Raw genomic sequence first — 19,167 nt, forward strand, 5'->3', positions numbered from 1 at the left:
TGTCTTAACTGTACATCCATTCATGGACCCTGCATGTGGCGAAATTAAAAAATCAGAGCAGCTCAGATGATCCCTGTTCTGGCGCAACCTTCACCCGGTGAATTCTGTCACTAGAAAGAAGAACATTTTCACATTTTAACTTTAAGCAGTCAGACACATTATCGGCTTAATCCTAACATTCATGCCAGTTACGTTTTAACTTTAAGGTCGGCATCCGTCTCTCTGTACTTTCTGGCTCTGTCATGGTTTCAGCCTCCAGTTAGCTTCACTTCTACAGTGGTGAATGTAGGCATAATAGTGCAAATGTGCGGCATGGTGATGCCGTGTAATGTCTGAATTAGGGGACTATTGATGAGGCGTTTCAGGAGCAGTACATACACACTGAAGGGAAGGGAAGAAACAGGGAAAGCATAAGAGGTCTCCGTTAAGTGATTATATACTATTTTTTAAAGGGTGAGTTGAAGAGTATTCAGCTGGGTGAATATTACTGAAGCTGGAAACTGCAAGGTCCCCTCCTCAAACAGGTTTTGAGGAAGATAAAGTCTGGAGAATTTCTTGATCTTGGATGATTTTAAAAATGTTCCTCCTGATCCATCCGCTGCAAGTTACCTTTCTCGTGGACAATATTTTTTGAATAGAGGAGTTTTCAGGTGATTTAGGGATGTTAACATCAAAGGTGTGAGCAAGAGTAACTAGACTTCAGGCTGCCAGCCCTACTGTGTTTTTTTTTTTTTTTGCCGTATCTAGATTGTATGTTTGAAATGTGATTGTTGCACATTTGGCCGTGGTTTGGAATGTGATTGAAATCCGATTAACACTGAAGCGTCTCAGTCTAGATGTTGTGGCTGCTCATGCTGCATTTCGAAGCGTTTTTCATGCCACTCGCAGCTCGAGACCTAATGACGATGTCAAGTCCTGAGTCACAGAAGTGCATCAGAGCGAGTGGCTGGGCGGAATTCATGTTGCAGATAGCAGAACAACAGTCTGTGGACACATGCGGAAACAATTGTCCAGTTTGCAACTTGACAGCGTGAGGAAAGCGAGCTCATGGACAGACTACATAGCGACTGTGGCCTACGTCGTTACCACAGCAACCCAAGTGGTTAGGTTTGTGTTGTCTGGACCCAAAAATCCAATGTGCTCACTTGCAAATAGCAGTGCGGACACTCCATCTTTCAGATCTGATTTGAGAAACAAATGCGATTTGCGGTCTGAACATAGCCAAATACAATCAGTGACAGATTACAGAGGACAAACTGTATGACATGAATGAAAGCATACTACTTTATAATCCTTTTTATTTGGATTTCAGAGAGTTTTATTTTATAATTAAGTTCCCTACAGGGACCAAGCTCAGCTGAAACTGTCAAAGTTCACCCACACCGACCATTTCCTTTAAATTTAGCGTATTCTTTGGTTTCGCGTTAACCCAGAGTGCTTACTGTCTGTGTCTGTTTTGGTGCAGGCGCACACATGATTTCCTGCTCGTAGATTTGAGGAGCTGTCCAGTAGCACAACACTAATTGTAGTGTACTTGTGGCACATTTAGTTGTTAGAGCAATAGCAGCAATGACGGAAGCTCTAATTAGTTGCTCTCAGCCGTAGTAGTCCCGACCAAGTCTGCATCAAAGGCCTTAATGACTACAAGCTGTCACTGTGACACCAGTGGTCATAAACCCGTCGGATAGTCTTGCATTGACTCACCTTGAATCCCATTAAACACCTCCCACTGGATCCTCTGCAGTTCACCTCCTACGCAGACCATGTAGACACAAGCCTAAGGACACATGGAAGGATCCCGCCTGGTGGTGGACTTTAGCTCATCGTTCACTGCTTTGATCTGTCAACTGTTTCACACTGAGCTCTGCTGACTCACCATACCTGCCTCCACCTGTCATGGGATCAGCAGAGACCAAAAAAAAAAAAGAATTAAAAAAGGCTGGGAAAAGCCCAATCCAAAATCCCGACAATCACCTCTGGTGAAGTCCAGTTCTGTGTGCTCTGCTCTTCTCCCCTTTACACAAATGACTTTGTGCACCTTCAAGGAATCCTCCTTTTGTGAGTTGGCACAAAACGCTACGCTAAGTAGTCTCATCCAGGATATTATGGGAAGTCAGCATACAAATGTTAACATGAACAGCTCTAGCAAAATATGCCCTGTAAACCACATTTTAAGCTAAAGCAGAAAGCCTGTGAATATGCTACTATGCCATACAATAGGCCAGCTGGCGAATGCACTTCTTGAGCTAGAGGAGGAAATATAGGCTGTGAAAGGAACCATAAATTTTAGTTCTACACAGAATTACTGAGTCTTTCCCCCCAAAACCATCTCTGCATGTTGGGGATGACTGCACCACCAAAGAGGACATGAAGAGCTCACAGTCGGTTTGGGATAAGGCAGTGATGAAACCCAAAGAGGCGTAACCCAGTGGGCAAGGTCTCCAGTTGGAGCCTTCAGGCCAAGTTTCTCAACGAAAGAAGAAAACAAAAGGAGTTGCTGGGGCAGGATGTGAGAACTGGGATAAAGGTAATGGTTTGGGCACAAAAGGACGGTAGAGCTTTCACGCTACACAACAGAAATCCCAGCCCGGTCGCCGAAACAAAACGTTGGCACTATACATTTCTGCTATAAGTGTAATATGACCTTCAGATTACATGTAGAGCTGTATGTCATAATTTTGGTTATTAGGTATTTATTTTTTATTTATATCCTCTTGTGTCTTGTTGTCACTTTCCACTTCCTGATCACCTGTCTTCCTGGCATCTCTCCACCTGTACCTCATACCTATATTATTTAAGCGTGTGCTGTTCCCTCCCTCTTGGTTGGTCATCATGTTTTCCAGCATATTCATCCAAATTCACACACATTACACATTATTCCTCATTAATCTGTACTTTGTTTGTTGCCTTTTACCTGTCCTTTATTGCTCATATTTAGTTTTTTTTTTTTAAACTCGGATTTTTGTTAAAGCTCGCTTTCAGTTCTCTACTGTCTTCTCCACTGTCTGCATTTGGGTCCCTTTGTGTTAAACCTGACAGTGGATGGGACTGTGGCAGCGTGACAGCTAGGCAAGACGACTGCCAAGCCGGAGGCCACTGTTCAAGATGGCGTTTGAACATTTGTAAGTGCTAAACTGATGGGTACTTTTGACTAGACGTCAGGCTATTTTTTCCAACCTGCTAGTGGAAACAAAACTGAGACATTTTGTTGTCGAAGACCAATTATTTTTAACAGAACATCTGGACAATCTCCAGCGTGTTTGTGGCGACAGAACCAGGTGAGCAAAAATATGATGCTAACCTTAACCAAATGGTTTTTGTGCCATAATCTAACACAGTGTTGTCACAACATAAAAACTGCACATAAGGAAACAGTTTCTTCACAGCAAGAAGGTCCCAGGTTAGATTCTCAGTGTGTGTGGGGTGTTTCTGTGTAGCGTTTACATGCTCTCCCTGTGCTTCCATAGGCTTAGTCTGGGAGCTTCCCCTACCATCAAAACATGCACATCAGGTTATTTCTCCAGTCAGTGCCTTTGACCAAGGTGCTGGCTTACATCTGGAGTTGGTCCCCTGGTGCTTTCGTTTGCTGCCCATGGCCTCCTCAGAGATGGCTCAAATGCAGAGAACAAGTTTCACAACACTGTACACTGTATCATAATATGTGGTGAAAAAAAATTCCTGTCCCTCAAATGTACATTTCCAACGTGTATTCTGACAATTGAGGTGTTAATTTCTTCTTTCTGCCATGTGCTTCAGATTGCAGAGCACCTAAACAAACTGTTATGAGAAGGTCTTTGTTACCCATGTTGTCAATTTATAAGTGGTAAACGGCTTAACTGCACATACAAAGCGCACAGAGATAGAAGTACAAAGTAGGCAGGAAGCTCATGTCCTTCCCTGTCAACAATAACACAGGACACTCAGGAGCTGCTGCAATCTAATTTATAATGTGCTTAAGAGGCAGCTTCAAGGCCGGTAAAGCTAAATGGCTCAGTAAGCGGGTCAAGAACGGCAACTCTGTCCAGAGGAAGTCGCTGAGAGTGTAGAGGACCAAGATTTAATCAATTCTGTACGACCCCATCCTCTCCATCAAGGTAATAAAACCAACAAAGTTACTAAACCTTCAGCAGCACACACATTTGTTCATAATTAATCCCCTAATTCCAGATTTCGGTACACGTCGAACTGCTTTCACGGTTATAAATCTCTCGACACACATGCATTCCTTCATGTCAACACTTAACACATTAAATTGGACTGTGGAATAACTTAATCGCAACCGCAAACATGGCTACACAGGTGGGCCTATTAGGCTGAATGCCAATTAGCAGCTTTTGTCGGCTAGATGAGGCCTGGTAATCAGCAGTTTGATGTCCGTTCAAAGCAGCATGGCAAAAAACTAGTGTAAAAGAGCTCAAAAGAGGCCAAATCATTTGAGCTCCAATTGCAGGAGTATCAGTCAAAAACTGTTAAAATATTTAATAGGTCCGGGGAAGAGTCTCCAAAATCGTGACAGCGTATTGCCAACACAGACAAACTGCAGTGACAAAGAGGAGCAGCAGTCACAAGCTGAAACTAACCGACAGGGATGTGACACACATAGAGAACACGGGGTTGACAAATACTGCTAATTGTCCTGCAACTGAATGCGGCCAGCTGTTGTGGGATTTTATTACTGCATAAAAATCTGTCTATATGATTTTGTCCGATTACAGCTGCATATCCCGTACGTAGTTGCCATTTTGTTTTCATTACCAGTCGATACTTAAACATGTGTATGTTGTTGTACATAATTTGCGTATCCCTGATCTATATCTTAAATGTTTTCTCTTTTGTTGCTTTGACAATCCAAATCCATCCCTGGGGATCATCCTTAGCTTTCATATCGTATCATATTCCCTCCTCTCCTCTCCTCTCCTCTCCACTCCATTTAAACTGCACCTACAGCTGCATCCACTTTGCATTTGCTGTTCCATACGAACTGCTGACAAGCTCAACCCTCTTGCGCGTACATGCCACTGTATATTGTTTTATTAACATTTACATTGCCTGTTGTTGTGCCTATACCTCTGTTGGTGCTGTATCTGCAGGGATATCTGGCTTCTAAATTAAGATTCTGACCATGATCACTAAGTCCCTGGGTTGTTTTCATCATTACCCCTCAGGGTTTATGTCTTTATAGTGCATGCTTATAGTAATTACATGTAATGCAGTGATTTCATGTGAATGTAACCGTTTTAACATAAGTGTAATATCATTTACTGATAACTCTGAATGCAGCTTCAGTTACCCTCAGCCTAATTAGTTTGAAGGTACATGGGTTTACACCAGCTGAATGAGTTGCCCGAAGGTGTCCGGTGCGAATCCCTGGTCAGATAGAATCTGCCTTAAATGGCAGCTGGCAACCGGAGGGCTGTCAGAGGCAGGATGAGATGCGAGCTCCTGATGGCTGTGGATGTGTGTGTGGGTTGTTTTAATTCAGGAGATTAATTCCCCCGTGGGGATTAATAAAGTAGTATTCTATTCTAATTTATGAAAAACAATTTGAAGCAGGGAAATTGGGAGGTAGTGAAGCAGCATTTAGTTTCAATGGATGAGCTTAGTTCTTAAATAAAATTAAAACCTAATCAAGTGAGAGTTCGACACAAGTGGAAGGTAGTGTTACTGAAAGTCAAACTGAAAAGTGACAAGGAAAACAGCTAAACCAAGTCTGTCTATCTATCTATCTATCTATCTATCTATCTATCTATCTATCTATCTATCTATCTATCTATTTGTCTGTCTGTCTGTCTGTCTGTCTGTCTCTCCATATATCCCTCCATCTATGTGGCATCTGCTGGTTTATGTTGTTCTTGTGCTGCAATAGGCCAGGATCACAAAATTCCTCCTTCTTTCACGGTGCGTTGATGAGGGGTTTGGAGTCCTGACAGAATGATGCTGAAGACCTACTGTGACAGTTCATCGGACTCAGGAAAACCTTCCTTGTAGTATGAGAGGTGTTTACACACACTGGACAGTTCCGTTTCATATGGACATTTCTCGACCAACATTGGTTTCGCAAAAAGAATTTCGTTTTTTATGACTTGCATCATTTCCCACTGTCAACAGGCACATGCAGAGGATGCAACAAGGTGAAAAACATAGATGCACTAAATTTGGGAACAAGACCTGTGGCTGTCATTAGGTCTCCTGTTAGGCCCAGTTTATGGACGTGGGAGTGTAACATAAGAACGAGGAACGGAAAGTGTGGATCTGAGCAAAAAGTGGAATAAGTGAAAATACTGTGCATGTGTATTACGTGTTCAGCCTAATCGGCACGAGCAAATAGGAGGACAACAAGATCAATGGCGGGCTATCAACCTTTTTTTTTTTTTGCTGCCAACTCCACTGATTTCATTAACGCTACTCCAGAACAGCATAGATTCGTTGAATAATTACTGATGTAATGGCTAACCGCTCTGTAGGAGAAACCTTTTGCGCTCAGGCATGTGCAGCATCAACAGCATCAACACTCGCTGTCTTCTGGGCCACAGGGAAGTTAAAAAGAGCCAAGCCCCCAGATCAGATTGTGACGGTGCATCGTCAGAATCTGTATGTGTATGTGCATCGTCAGAATCTGTATGACCCACAGATGAGAGCACACATTCACCAAAGTATTTACTCAATGTTCTCCCTCTCTTTAGAAGAGGTGAATCATCCCCAGCAGGTGCCTGAAAGCTCAGTTCAGCAATCATACATCATACAGATTACTTTTAAGGACTCCAGTGATGCACCAACAACCTTACAAGCAGCGCACTTATCAACAGACTCCGACTGTATTCGATGGGTTCAAGACAAAAAGCAGCCACACTTAAGATCTGCCAGTATATCAGAAAAATTACACCTCTTCATTTGAATTAACAGACCCAGTGCCTCAGTGCACAAATCAACTTTGGCATCATCATCATCATCATCATCCTCTGAGATCTCTGACAGGGTACCGAGAAGATGGGCCTCATTCTCAACAATGCATCTTGTCTCATCGCAATGGCTTGTCCCACACATTTCTGAAGAAGTTTTACTGCAGAGTCAGCGTTCATATACCTTTTCCTGACCTTTCTGGGACTTATGTTTGCCATGTGTCTCAATTAGCCCGTTTTTAATATCCCTACAGGTGTACTTGACATTTTTAGGCATGTCCTTAGCAACATCAGCTAGCTTGTCGTCCGTCTCTGAGGTGTATTCAACCATTTCAAAGGAGGAATTAATTAGATTTCTGTTGTTCCATTGAGCCCTTACTTGTGCCCACACAAAAGCTGAACCACACAACCAATGCTCTTGACACTGTCAGTTCTTTTCTACTTCTTGCTAAGCTGTGGTTCAAATGTCATATTTTTGTTTCTTTTTTTAATTTTATTTTTATTTAGACTGAATGGATTAAAGGTGCAACTGAGGTAAGGCCATTCACACTCTCGGTTTCTTTTTTTCCCCTGTAAGTAGACATTCACCAACTGAATAACACAGCAAAAGCACACAGGATAGATAACATTACTACCAAGCTGATAGTAAACAAACTTTGGGCGCTGTACACACAGCAGAAAAGCGCTACAACTCCTTTTCAGATTTTTATTCGTATCTACTTACTTTCGTTTTGCCCCTGAGGAAGTGTGCAGCAGTTTCCTAGTTGGGAACATCACATATGTACACACTGTTTTAACTTTCATATCTTTGGAGAACAGTTATTGAGTGATTTTGTTATAAATATTTTTTCTCCCAGAGCACAATTCAGAAACAATGCACACCAGACCGCAGATCTACAGTGGCTATGAATGTTTATAAGGAGTTTCCCTTTGGGATTTATTTTCAGCACTAGCAGGATGGAATGACTGCACAGACTCCACCGATCCCCACAGGGAATTTCCGGGTCAGGAGGGAAACGTAGTGCTTCTAACCTATCTTGGTGTATGTGCCCAGCTTTCTCATCACAGTCAACCTCAGCTGCTAGACTGGTAAGGTAACTGATCCATGTTTCCTCTTTGAAAGATAATGGAGAAGCTGTGTTCAATTAAAGGTGAGAGTTTTAATTGCACTTTGCTTTGCAAAGACACTGTTTTACTTTTCTATAAAAGATTGTTGCTTGTTAACCGAAGCTTTAGAGGGAATGTCAGTGGTTAATCATTAGTCAGTTGTCCCAGGAGAGAATATTTTTGGCCGGTTATGCATGACAATAGTCTATAGGTTAATGTGCATAAAGACACACTGTCGGTTCTTGGCTTCACTGGAGCAGTCTGGATCAAAAAGGTGAAGAACGGCAAAAGCGTGGGGACACTTCCTCCGTCACATTTTTAATGCAACTCTTCAGTTTAGTAGTAGTACTATAGCACTAGGCCGTACCACATTAAGAACAATCACCCTGCTGCGATGTCTGAGGATGGCTCACACCCAGAGGTCACGCACTGCTAACCAGCGGGGGAGAATGGTTGATGTGTGCCGGTCCAATGCATTATGCAGCCTACAGTGCGGTAGAGGGCGAAGATCAAAGAGCCAGTACGGTACCTCAAGCCTGAGCATGTTATACCATTAGGAGCTACTGTCACTAAACACACGGAAAAGCACTTTAACTTCAGCTAGCCAAAGCAGACACGCTAATGTAAGCTTTGCTGGACAGCGTTCACAAACAAAAGATAGCTTCACAAGTACTAGTAAACTGTAATTTATGAAGACCGAGAGATGCTGATCAGTGTGCTCTTTTTCTACAGCGCTGGTACAGAGACAAAATGAAAGGTGGAAGTAGGTCCAGCTCCCTCTTACTCTTCCCCTCTTCTGAGACGTAATTTCCCCCCCCAGCTCCAGTCAGCACTCAAAACCAACGCTACATAAACATCTGACAATAGAGGTCACCTGCACAGAGCATTGCTACAGTCAGGTTGAGAGTGAAGAACAATCCAGCGAAATAAAAAATGATGCCTGAGCTCTCCTGCCGTCAGTAAACAGCTCAGTATCGGAACAGAATCGATGTAGGTCTGGATGTTTACTCCTCCAGGAGGTCTGGCCCTGCACCAGACTTACTGTTCCCTCTAGACCTGGCTGGGAGCAGCTGCAGCGGCTGTGCCCCCCACTCTTGCTAAGTCTCCTGACACAGCACACAACAAATACCTGTTGTTTTGCTTGATAGAGAGACCCCTAGTGGCAGAAATAACATACTGTATGTTTCAGCTATTAAGTACATCGTTATGTTCACTAGCTAGTCACTAGTTTTGTGTGCTGTGTGTTAATGGGCTGGTGGTGTATGGTGGGTTTTGACAGCTTTTTTGTTGGACACAGCCGCCTGCTGCTGCTGAAAACAATGTTATGACAGTGGGGAGAGTGAACCAAAGCGGTAAAGTTGCAGGCCGTACACAGTGAGCAAAAAAGTAACAAAAAAAAAAAAGCTCTGTAGAGCTGGGGGAACTGTAGTGTCCACTTAATAAGTCTCTGCAGGTTTAGCACAGTGGTGACTCCTGTCACACACAAGTAATCACTTCCATTGTTAATATACAAATATAACTTATAAGCTCTTTTTTTTATCTGATTGCAGGGGCACCACGGTGTCCTAGAGCTTTAGATGCTGACCATGAAATGTAATTTACCCAGTCTGTGTTTGGACTTTTGTTTGACTTTTGTCATAACCTCTCTCCTCTCATTTCCTGTCGCCTTTACACTGTCGGCTATCACATAAAGGCATAAAATGCCCCCCAAAATACTGCAGATTCCAGCTGAAAAAGAGTAGCTGTGTTTCTTGTTGTAAAGTTTTATATTACTGCAGTAACTACTGCATTATTAGTTGGTTTTAATCTGAACAGAGGCATGCCTTCATGATCAAACTGGTCACAAATTAGATTATTATTAGCAATAGAAAGAAACCAGGACTTTGTCATATTATTTATCTGTTTCCAAAGGGCTGAATAATCTTCTCTTGCCTCTGTGTGTCCACTGAGACATGAATTCTGGCTTCTTCATTTCTGAATAAATGATCTTTCAGAACTTTAACCCTCCTATGATGTTCCGGTCAAATCTGACCGATTTACAACTTCATATGATCCTAAACATTTTATTTTTCTTCTGATTGTCTCGAGGCTTTATGATATCCTCCACACTAGGCATTTGAACATATAAAATTTCTGATCAGCACTTTCAACAAATTTTGAGTCATCTAATCAATTTTGTAACACCCATGGTGTTCCCGGTCAAAATTGACCGGCATATGAAATGAATGGGTAATACTAGATTATGTTCATTCCTTAGATGGAAAACATCCCCATGTACACCCACACATCTACATCCACAACCACAAACATCATCCCACCCTCACACACACACACACACACACACACACACACACACACACATATACAGTATATATTCCCCCACGCGTACCACACATTCCAGACTGAAGAATTAGATGTCATTTATGGGAAACTGTCTCTTTCTCGCGCTTATATGCCCACCTGGGAGCCACACACACTCTCCAGACCTAACAATGTATCATACCTGTTCAAAGGCCCAATATATACCGATTTACACATTTCAAACTCAACAATTAGGTGTTTGTTATAGGAAACGATCTCTTTCCCATGCTTATGTGCCCATCCCTACACGTGAACCACACTTTGCAGAATAGACTATCTTCTCATAGACAACCTATATAAAACTTTATTTGTGCCTTTCTGTCATTTGACTCTGTGACCACTATGAGTAGGAAATTTACTGTAATAGAGGCTCTGGACCGATTTTTTGAATCAGATGAAGACGAGATGGAAGTTTAACTGGAGATAGAGGAAGATGTGTCAGTAATGGAAGACAACATCCATCCTGATTTTGATCCAGACCTTTATGAGACTGACCAGTCAACAGATGAAGAGGCTCCAGAGGAAGAGGCACATGGAGAAGAGGCACGAGAAGAAGAGGTACCTGAGGTGACATTCCAGTCCAAGGGTGGCAACTTGCTCTGGTATTCTTCCTCCCAGGACAGAGGAGGCAGAGCAAGAGTGGAAAACATTGTAAGGATGACGCCATGGCCAACACGATATGTAATATCTCGTGTGGATGACAACAAGTCCAGCTTCCAACTCTTTTTTACCAGAATCCATGGAGGGAATTGTACTGGACATGACAAACCTGGGGGGGAAGTGTGTGTTTGGGGACACATGGAGAGAGCTGGACCAGGTAGACCTCCAAGAGAGTATAAATAAAACAAGTTAGCTACAAATGTGATGCCTATGTTTGCAAGGCACACTCCAACCTGATTGTACAATGCCACTCCTGTGTCCTATTCCAAGGCTGGTGAGCGTTCCTCCAGTTTATGTTTTCAATTTCGAGGGCTAGACAATGGGTGGGGGTATTTCACACTGAGAAAAACAGCTATTGATGGATTTACAAAAGAATACGGAAATGTTATCAAAATGCACTCAGAAGCATACATTTTAGGTTGAGACAGAGGCGCGCACACACACACACACACACACACACACACACACACACAGATGACTATTCATGTTGATTTTCTGATGTTCTGAGAATTTGGTCTCCGTTTTGATTATTATTATAATTTTCAGTGTCTATTCTTTGTATATTCACTGCAGTTATGCATGTTCACAACTAGTTGGAAACATTGTTTACAGCATTAAAGGGTGTTAAATAACATTTGGTAAATGATTATGTTCTAATTATGTTTTTTGTGGTAATTTAAGAGCAGTTAAACCTGACCGGTCAAATTTGACCGGGAACACCAAAGTAAGGCGGGAGAAACGAACATAATACAAGGGTTAAACGGGGCTGTATCAGTCTTTGAGCAGATTCTCAGTGCAGTTGAAGTGCAAAATCCGTCTTCATAAGTTCTCAAATTGACTCTTTTATTCGCAGTGGGGGAATTTCACTTATGTGTTTTGAGACATGTCAGAAATCCCGTCAACCATATTCTTTAATTTGCTGCAATATATGGTGTGATTCTGATTCATTTCAACATACGTGTGTCGAATGCTGTTTAACGGACCTCGGAAGGAGACTGTCACGTTGCGGAGGATAAATCTCAGAAGTGAGAAAGAGAGACTTGGCTCTACTTCCCTCTCTCTCGCCCAGCCATTCTCACCTCTGCATGCACGCACGCATCCACCCACACACACAAAATCATGATGCAGGAAGTGGAAATTCTAGCTATCTCACATGCATACAAAATTTTACTTTATTTCCTCTTGATCCTTCATCTCTCAGAATCCCTATCCAAGGCTTTCCTCCTAACCCTCCCTCATGCTGTCTATAAAGATGTCTTCCATTCCTTTTCTCATTCTTTCTCTGACAAGATGTCAAAAAAGGTTTCACCTTCTTCTCGTTCTTTACACTCAAGCTTACATACAGCGCAAGGCGTGTATAATGTACTACAGCTTTTATGTCTCTTTGAAAGAATAAATACAGGAAATCCTTCTTGATCCATCGGCATGGCCATTTGCTTTGTTAATGCATTGCAATTCAGCTGGCGCTGCTGCAGTGGAGAGCACAAAAAAGGTAGTGCCGAGCAAAATTGTCAGCAATATCGTAGCAATCCAGTCAATGCCAGTGTTTTATATACCCGCAGTTTATCTGCCAACTGAGTTCAAACATTTATAGACAGTAGTCAAAGGAACTGTGAGGAAAAGATCATTTTCTTTGAATCATTTAGTTAACAGTCCAAGTAACTGCCAGTCAAAACGCAAAAAAAAAAAAAAAAGTGAATAAATATGTAAAAAACAGACCTTGGAACATGGTTTTGAATGTTTTGGTTTTCAGTTCGCAGCTTCAGTCCAACAAAGGTTTTAAATCCATGCCTTATTGAGACAGTGAAGATTTTTTTTTTTTAATGTTAATTTCCACAGAGATATTCTGTACCAACCATCCAAAAGTCATGTTTCCTGATGCATGAAGCCACTGATCATCACAGTTTACAGTAAACAAGCTCCTCCTGCAGCTCTCAGAAAATAAACCCAGTGAATAAAGAGAAAAAAATCCCTATAGGAAGTAAACGTTAAATAATCAAAGTGCAGTGTTTGATCGACACTTTTCACCTTGTTTTGTTAATCTTAAAAATGTCATTTTTATGTGTAAACTCTTATTTGGATTAAACCTTTTTTTTTTTTTGAAAGGCACAGTACTTATATTTACATTTGTATTTATATGAGGAGTGAGAGTTTAATCATGTCTCAACTCATTAATTTTTTAAACATGTTTAAGAATATTAATATAATGCACTTATAACAAGTTTTTTGTCTCCCACTTTGCCTTTACTGTCTCCCCACCAAATTAACACACACACACACATGATACAATGTCTCTCACACTTGCCAATAATAGTTTAATTCAAGCGGTGGCAGCCTTAGTCTTAAACTCTCAATTCCTGTGTTGAATAGCTCTCCCAGCAGCGCTGCTGGAACGTCATCAGCTTTAGAAATGCTGACAGGCTGAAAAAGCAGCTGAGTCATTCTTAATGAAGATCAGGAAGCTTTTCCTCCTTTCCTCCTTTCCCTCCATCATCAGAATAACAAGCATGCTGGCACAGACAGCATAGGCTTACCCCCACTGGAAATTGACTGCTACAGCACTAGCTGTCAAAAAGTTACAGACTGTCTGCAAATAAAAGGCACGACCGGAACAAATTTTTACTTTTTGCTCTTCACCTTTATTTGCCATCACAGGCCGCCCCCCCTTCGCCTTCTATGGATGTCCGTACTTAATTTGCATTGTTCAAATTCTTGCAAGAATGTTGTTCAGTCAAACATTCGGGATGGCCACAGAATGACTGCTTCAGTAATACCAGCAGAGATATAGCAGAGAAAAAGACTCTATTAGAGAATCGGCAGGCCTTACATCTTTTGCAGCAGATCTCCCTTGCAGCAGAAATCATAATTTATTGTAGCCACAATCCCTTGAGGCAAGAGGAAACTGCGTTTACTTAGCTGCAAATATTATATTTTGACGTCTGTGCAAATATGATCGCAGTCATGAAACCACTTTGTACTTAAACTCCAAGATTCTGACATTGTGTCGACCAAACTATACGTCACGGGTGCAATCATGCAAGGAGCAGAAACTAAGTGTGGCTGTCAAGCAGCATAAATACATCTTCGACAATGGTGAGAGAAGAAACTGACTGAGCAGCGGCAACATTCAAGAGTGTAGATGATGACGGGAATTCCTGATCCCTCATATGCCAGCAGTTGATACATTTGGCCTCGAGGTGGTTGAAGATTTTTTTGTGTGTGTGTTTTGATTTCAGTTTGCAAGACGCAAACCAAAAATATAACTCCATGCTTGTCAGTAAGCCAGATTGTATTCAGTGTGGCTGTGGAGCGTCGAGGCTTTGGTCTCAGATCTTAACACCATTTCACCCCAAATGTAGCTTGTGTAGGCAGGTTTTTTAAAATGTGGGTCAGCCCGCTGTGGATAGGTGATTGACGAGTTTGTCTCTCAGTTTCTTTTTTTTCCTGGCGTGTCACGTTTAATGTCACAAACTCGAGCAGACGACCATATACCTCCCTTACGCTGCATTCAGAAGACGTTAAACGTATTTCGAAAAAGTTTCATTGTTCTGAATGAGATCAGCGTTTTTCTGGTTCTGATAATGGAAGTACCGATTAGGTACTGACGTGAGCCTTGTTTTCCATGGATCAGTCAGGTGAAGTTCAGGTCAGTTTGTTACGCTTTGGAGCAGTTATTTTTGCATTTCCACTGTCAAAATTTGTGGATGGTACAAAAGAACCAGTCTGTACCATCCTGTTTATTCGTCAACTTTCACCTTAATGCACTTAAATTATCATTACTGTAAATACTGCAACTTATCCTTTTGCACCTTATGTTCCACTTACCCTTCATACCTCAGTATTCTATTTTATTTCATAGCTATTTAAGCATTTTATTGTATATGTACTTTATTGTGTCTATATTTGCCCTTGTGTTTTAATTGTAATTGTACTTGAATGTACCGACTGCTATCTATCTATCTATCTATCTATCTATCTATCTATCTATCTATCTATCTATCTAGGTATCTGGGACACTGTTCTGGTACTAAAAGGTGGCATTAAAACGCTGCCACCGATTGGTTTGGTCGGATCTGGCATTAAATTACCACTGAAGCAGGAACCACAGCTTCAGAGGCCAGTGACAATGTAACAGTGGTTACTTTTCAAATATCCTTTACTTCAGTCTCTCTTTCAAACTCAATGCCTTCTGAACGATGCTCAAGTGGTGCTCGAACGGAGCCGAATGGGAAAAGTATTAAAAAGGCAAATGTCCTGAACTTCAACATGCTCCATAGCATCAAATTAGCGCGTCCACCCAGGTGTCATATGTCCATCACTGCTGACTGGAGCTGGTGGCAATAACTACCCGCGGTTACTGCAGAGTCACTTGACAAGGGGATGTATGCAGAGTGTACTCTTTCACCTTTGAAGACAAAAGCCAGATGTCAGTGTCTTTTTTGTCCAGCGTGAAAGGGCCACAAGTCAGCCTGAGTGCTCGTGAACGTCACCTTCGCTTCCAGGTCAGCGGGAGCAGGCGCGTGACGTGACACTGCAGTCAATGACGCAGCAATCTAGTTCATCAAGGAAAAAAGGCAGCCGACGGAGATGAAAGTCACGTGCTTTAAAGAGATCTTGCCTGATGAAGAGAAGAGGAAGCAGGTCAGTGGTTGAAGGGAACAGATTAAGTGCTGTAATGAATGTGCTGTAATCTTGGCAGTGTTGATCTAATTATTTGTTTATTTCTCCTCACACCTGCCCAGACATGCCGCTCCACAATGTTTCCTCTCTTCATTAGTAAGGAGCTGCTGCTGTGCACTAATGCATGTACTCGGCTGATGTTCATGTCCTGGGCATTTGTGTCTGTTTGTGTGTGCTTCTGGGAGTCTGCCCGTGTGTGTATGTGTGTGTGTGCGTGTACACGCTGGCATATTTCTTCCTCCTGATTAAACTCCTGCGGTGAAGCGATACCTCCCGTGTCTCTGCAAACTCCTCCTGTTTTTGACCTTTCTGTCGAACGTGTGCACATGCACGCATCACATGCACACATGTCCGCGTAAGGGTGGTGATGGATGGTGTTATTACCTGAAGCTTTTAAGGGGCAGAAAGGTGCTTAAGAGAACAAACACACCTGACTGTTTGTGCTTTATCATCAGGAATTAACACTTAGGCGCGCACACGCACACACCGACACAGGCAGACACACATACACACACACACACACACACACACACACACACACACACTCCCAACATATGCAGTATTCTTTGAAAACATTAGCATTTAGCAAGGGGAGACAGTTTGTTCTCACCCAATTTTTGTTTTCAGCATTTCCTCGCACACATTCTCTCACCTGTGAAAATTATTCATTAATGATTTATTGAGACTCACACAAGCGCCCATGCTTGAGAAGCTGAATTAAGCTCTGCATTTCCAACACAGCATTAAGTACAGATAAACACACACACACGTATACACACATATACATATTTTATATTTTTATATTGTTGCCAGGAAGATCTGCATTAGGGTGTTTTAGCGCTCGGGATGACCTTGCTTTGTTGCTTGAGGGTATAAATAAAACACCACAGAGGAAGAAAATGAGTTGTTTCTGTGGGCTGATCATGCTCCTGGTAAAAAATGATGATTCAAAATGCATATCAGCTTGCTGAAAGTCCTCATGTCACTCTGGTAATATAGACATATTGCTTTCATCTGTCTCTCTTTCTTACTCTCTCCCCTCTCTGTCTCCCCCATCTCCATTTTTGCTGATTGCTTTGCACCATTAATATTTCATGTGTAATGTGGCTCTTTTGGATAGTGTGAGCATGTGTATGTGCCCCCGCCAGCCTGCGTGCGTGCACACACACACACACGCACGCGCGCGCCTGCCTGCATATGTGCCCGCGTGCACGCCTGTGTTTGTGTGTCCATGCCGCAGTATCAAATTCTGCTCTCACAGCTGTCGGCTAGTCTCAGCTTGGTTGTGATCTGTCTGTCTACCTCTCAACCTTCAACCTCTCCTTCTGTTTCACTCTCTTTCTTCCTTTCTCCTGACTTTTTCATCTGCGTCCCCCTGCTCTGCGTCCCTCTGTTGGCTCCAGCTTTATCTTTTCTTCCTCACCGCTTGCCTGGTTTTTTTTTTCTTCTTCAGCAGCATCTTCCTGCCCCTTTCCCCCGATGCCCTCGCCATCTCTCACTCTGAGCTATTTGGCCCCCCTTTCTTCTCTTTCACATTACTTTCAATCTCTCGCTTCACTCTGGCTGGTTTTCACCTCTCAGCCTTCACTTTCCTACAACGCTTCCTTGATTTTTTTTTTTTTGATTTTGGCTTTGACTTGAGAAATATAGGAGAAGAGAAGAAAGGGTGGTGAAACATGACGCAGAAGTTATTCAATGCAAAAAAAATAAATAAATACTGGTTATCATACTATTTTTCTTTCTTGCCGTTGGACTGCGAAGATGGATTCAGGGGATAAGAGGATAAATAGTTTGGATTCGTAATACGTGCGATGAGAAAGTCTTATGGGCGATGTCAGTCTTCTGTTATGGGCTATTGCTCGACAGTTACTCCCTTGTCTCGATTCCCGATGGAGTTCTGCAAGGAGAGCGAGGCGGCAGCAGCAGTCAAGTGACAGCCTCATATTGAACAGGAGTGATATGTAGGATCAGGTTCGACCTCTCCGGCAAATGAGAGGGGACAGGATTTTTAGAACAGTCTCAGAGTAGACATACTGTAGAGCTGACCAATTTTGTATGCAAAGTTCTCATCGTAAAACACTGCCACGACTCAGAAAAGTTCAGAGGTTGGATCGGCTTTATATTGCCTGTCATAGAGCGTCCCGGTATGTCTCCTCAGGCAGCCCTTCTGGTTGGTGTGTGTGTGTGTGTGTGTGTGTGTGTGTGTGAGCGCTTTTAAAAGCCTCCTGCTGATTGCAGGCACACACTGTTCCCTGCACCTTAATGAACAGAATCACCACTGACACACACAGTTTCCATTTATTACCCTTGTCTCTCATTATGGAATTTCCGTGCGTGCACACGCTCCTCGCCGGTGTACGCGTACACGTGTGTCTGTGTGTATGCATTAACTCTGCTCCACCGTGGGCCCAGGCGTGTGATTGGCTGCGGATGAGAGCTAAGGTTGGCACAGCAACATTTCCGCAGAAGGCCGTAAAGCAGTAGGCCTGGAGCGTAGGCAGCATCTGCCCCTCCACTGCTGCCAAGACACACACACACACACACACACACACACACACACACACACACACACACACAATTTTGTATGCGTGGATTTGCATAAACACTCACACAGATTGACGTACATGTATTGACACACACTTGATAATTCACAATCTCTCATTTAGCCCCAGCCCCCTGTCCCCTGTGCCAATCTATCCTCTCTCCTGGCACTTGTCCGGCATTCTCTCACTCCGCTGACCTCTCTCCGTCGCTCCTCTTCCATCTCTGCCACAGCTTTGTCCCTCATAAGCTGTTTCTCTCTGTCTCATATTCAATTCTCTAGCCCTCCACTGTATTTGTGTTTTCTTTAAGCTGTCCTTTTCTGTCACGCGCGCAGAGGTAAACTGTTCTGTGGACCCACTTCTCCACTCCTCCGCACATTTTCTTCCTCCTCCACCTTTCCTGCCCTGCGACAGCAGCACACATTCGTTTCAGGTCGGCCCTTGTGCTCTCTCTCTCTCTCTCTCCCACACACACACACACACACACGCGCACACACACTACTCAGAGAAATGGACATTTACCCCCCCAAAAAACACACAGAAACACACACGCGCACACATGCACACACACACACACACACACACATACATACACCCAGAGTCACTGCTCTGCCACCCACACTAGGGTTGTTGTGGCCAGGAGATTCTGTCATAACTCAAAGGCTGACCTTTCATAAGCCACTGCTCCAGACAGATGAATAGCCTTATAGCACTGTGTCTATGTGTTGTGTTGTGTGCACATGTGTGTGTGTGTGAGAGAGAGAGGTTAGGTTTGATAGTTTGAGCAAGTGCATTGCAATTGTGTGTGCACACGTGTAGTTTCGTGTTTATGGCGCGACTGGTAATGCATCACAAGTTTGAGCCTCTGTGTTTGTGTGTGTGTGCGTGTGTGTGCGCACGCACCTGTGTGTGTCTGT

The sequence above is a fragment of the Sparus aurata genome, chromosome 1 (assembly GCF_900880675.1).
Source record: "Sparus aurata chromosome 1, fSpaAur1.1, whole genome shotgun sequence".
Taxonomy (NCBI): Eukaryota; Metazoa; Chordata; class Actinopteri; order Spariformes; family Sparidae; genus Sparus; species Sparus aurata.